The sequence below is a fragment of the Callorhinus ursinus genome, unplaced genomic scaffold (genome assembly GCF_003265705.2).
Source record: "Callorhinus ursinus isolate GAN/ISIS: 27379988/994484 unplaced genomic scaffold, GSC_fseal_2.0 scaffold27, whole genome shotgun sequence".
In the NCBI taxonomy this organism is placed as follows: Eukaryota; Metazoa; Chordata; class Mammalia; order Carnivora; family Otariidae; genus Callorhinus; species Callorhinus ursinus.
The window spans coordinates 20119065-20122966 of NW_027397089.1; positions in this window are offsets into that span (position 1 = coordinate 20119065).

Below are 3902 nucleotides of genomic sequence, written 5' to 3' on the forward strand. Positions count from 1 at the left end.
CCCTAGCCCTGATGTTAACTAGCTGGGCAACCTTGAGCAAGGTGGAAGACCACTCTGCAAGAGTCTCTCTCGTTCACTTGTCTTGTGAGAGAGGCACTGACCACTCTTTGTTCCAGATTTATCTTTTCAAGGACATTTGTATAATAAGTAGACTTGAAAAATAGAGTCTCCCTTTGAAACAAAATTCAAGAAGGCTTACTGCCCATTATAAAAGATTTGGGTTCCCTAAGCTCAAGATTCCTCTTCTCTAGGGAAACCCACTTCATCTGGTAGGTAGGTATCATCTGGTCTACTTTGCATATTTACTCAACAAATTGTATTCCTCCACCACCTCTTTCAGAGAGATGGTACAGGGAATCATAAAAAGAGCTCACTATAAATACTAATGTACTCCATTATTACTAACTGTTATTAACAGTACAAACTCTACAACTTCTTCAAGTCCCAGCTCATTTGTCTCCATTTTGACCTTCTCAAATAGGTATCAGGATAGGGGTTAGTCACATAATTTATACATACTCTCAGAAATGTTTCTGCTTACTTCTTGAGTGTTATTTTTAGCTCCCTGACTTGATTGTTAGTGTTTGAGGACAGGGATCATATCTCCCACCTCCTCTGGATCAGGCATCTATACTTAGCTATATGGTAAAGATGCCCCGTAAACACTTATAAATTGATTGCGTCTCATATGTCACCATTCTATATACCTATTACCAGGAGGGAGAGGCTTAAGAAAAGTCAATAGGAAAGAATGTTAATTGCTTTTAATCAGTTTTACTGTCTGATACAAGATTCATAGCCAGGAGAGAGGACAGGCTAATAAAAACTGTTCGTGGGATGGCAAGCCCATTGAACTTATCGGAACGGCTGATTTAGCAGTTAATATGTTTATAGGATATTTGCATCAAGTGTATTATTAAACACAGACTTAAGTATTTATATATGCAAAGCAAATTGCAATAATTCACATAAGGTTTTTCCAGGACTCGTCATGTGGAACAAACCATCTGCCCACCCACAGGAAACAGTCAGGGTCAAACCTCAGAAGCCCAGGGCAAACATCTTTGCCCTGTTCCTGGGATCTCTGGGCCACAAAACATGTCATCTATTTCAAAAAGATGTTAATGAAATTAAGTTCTGAGCTATTATGGCCAGCAAGCAATAACTCTCATGAGCAAAAGCAAAACTAAAGCAATACGGACCAAAATCAAGCTGATCCTACAAATAGTTACTACGCTATTGCCATCATTATACACATTTGGGGTATCGAGGTAGTTTATTTTCTCCAAGTTAGTTCCCGTACACGGTGGTAGAGGTACCTCAGTCATGGCCTTCCAGCCCAATGGCTATATAGCTCAGACACATGGTTAGTAAAGAGTTGAGAATGCTCTCTCAATTTGTTATGCTAAATATACTAAGTTGTTCCTACAGAGTCACCAGCACAAATCCAAATTGCTACTGTCATTAGGTATGGTAGTCCACAAAGTAATAGGAATCTATCAGTTCACAAACCCGCAATTGAGGATTGGCACTCTCAAAAAGCACCCACACGTGGAAGTTTATTGGTGTTATAATCTGACATTTCAGCGTTTTCATCTCCTATGAGTAGAGAGAATAGCAGAGGCCCTACAAAGAGAATCTTCTGTCCCTTTATGTTCTGGTCAAAAGTACACATGGCCCACCATGTTCCTTCACTTGGATTTTCCAAAAAAAAACCAAGGGTTTCAAGTAACCTTACAACCTGGTAAAGTAAGTGAAATCACGTAGGCAGTGTTTTTGACTCAACATAAGCATTCACTGACTGTTCATTCACATCTCTTTCCCTTCTCCCTAAAGGAACCAGAAATTACAGCTAAGAATGTTGCCACCAAACCCAAGAAGTCAGAGACAGTGAGAGACCACAGCCCACTTCGTCTGGTGCTACCTCCATCCTGGCCGGCCATGCGTTGAGGGGAGAGAGGGGGTAGGGCAAGAGGAAAACCCAGCATCTGCTGCCACTGGAGATGGACACACTTGTCTTTAAAAGCTTGCACTGTGATAAGATCCGCCCAGATAGGTTCAGGTGAATCTCCAGGCAGATGACACCCCTTACTGAGAGCGTTCATGTGGGCCATCAGAAATAGAACTTTGCCATCACTTTCTCTCACCAGAACATGAAGGATTTCTAATGCGACCGAGCTAGACAGAGAGCCAGCCTTCTATCCCTCGAGACTGGGCATGTGACAAGCCCAGCATCCCTTACTTTTGGGTCACTACCAGGCAGGCAACCAGGCCAACGGTGCTGCCCAGAACTAGCATCAGAGCAGACCTCCAGCACATCCTGGATCGATGAACACCACGGCGTTAATTAAAACATCAGGAACAGTGAGTCGGGTCTCCCAAACCAACATAATATTGTTGTTTGCTTCCGCCTAAGAGGTGAAATTCTAACCTTGGGCAAGTCAAAATCTTCTCTCTATAAATTAAGTACAATTATGCCTGGCGGCAGGTATCAGCTATGTCAAGTATAAACAGTGTGGAGATCCTAAGAGGAAAGGTCCAATTCTCTTTGCTCTTTGCGATGTTATTTGCAAGAATCCCGTTACTGCCTTTGTCCTCTTTTGCCCTGTGCCTTTCACTTCCCCTCCCTGAGGACACAGACCTGGAGGGGGGACTCGGAGCCTTGTCTCTGCGGGGAAAGAAAGATTGGGGAACTCAGGGTGAAGTTCTGAATTTAATTCGCTAAAATTTAGAGATTATTTGGAATAAACTCACTTCTTAAAACCAAAACTTCAGGTAAGGAGCAGTTTTATGAAGTGCTGTATCCGTATGACTTGTTGTACCTGCCATACAAATGTTAATGTTTTAATGAATGTTTTTGCTTCTTTTACTCAGGAGCCTTGGAATCCTTTAGGATGAAAGGTCTTGGGAGCCTGAAAGGGATTAATGACAGGCGTTGGGTGTTATTATCCTCCCACAGAGACACCTACAATCTAGAGGGCAGAAGGTGAGTTTTCACCCCGAAGCACTCAGGTGGCTTGCAGATTTTGCTGCTTTAGAAAACCTCCCCAGGAGTGATCAACAGCACCAAGAAAATAAAAACTAAAAAAAAAAAAAAAAAAAAAGGAGGGCAGGAGAGCAGCAAGCCTCATAATAATAACAGCATGGGTGAGACAACGTGGCCAAATGCTGTTCTCAGTACCTTCAATTTAATCCTGATGACAACAGTTTGATTTTACATTTTCCAGATGAGGAAGCTGGGGGGCAACAGAGAGATTAAGTAGCTTGCTCAAATTTGAAGATCTTGTAAGTGGCACAACGACAGAATTCTGGAAACGAAGTGCTTGAGAGAAAGAGAAACAAGGTGACTTAATCCTGTCCATTTCATAAAAGACCAGCTCAGGTGAGACTAGAGCCTCCATCCTCCTGCCCATGTTCCTCCCTCTGTACCTCCGGCCTCAATATTGGTGAACACCCAGTCTATCCAGTGTGCCCTGAGAAAGCGTGTAAAAGAAAGCTCAAGAAAAATAAGGGGGTGGGGCGCCTGGGTGGCTCAGTCGTTAAGCGTCTGCCTTGGGCTCAGGTCATGATCCCAGGGTCCTGGGATTGAGCCCCACATTGGGCTCTCTACTCGGCGGGAAGCCTGCTTCCCCCCTCCCACTCCCCCTGCTTGTGTTCCCTCTCTCGCTGTGTCTCTCTCTGTCAAATAAATAGAATCTTAAAAAAAAAAAAAAAGAAAAAGAAGGGGGTATCTGCTGAGCATTTGCTCCTCAAGTCTGTCTAAATAGCTGCTGTGTAAGAACAGATTGAGACATCTAATTGCTGGAGGCTGAAGGAGGACCACACTGAGCTCTGGGCAGACACTTGCAAATACAGACCATGTGGAACTCATTCAGCACAGCCAGGATGGTGAAAGAACAGGA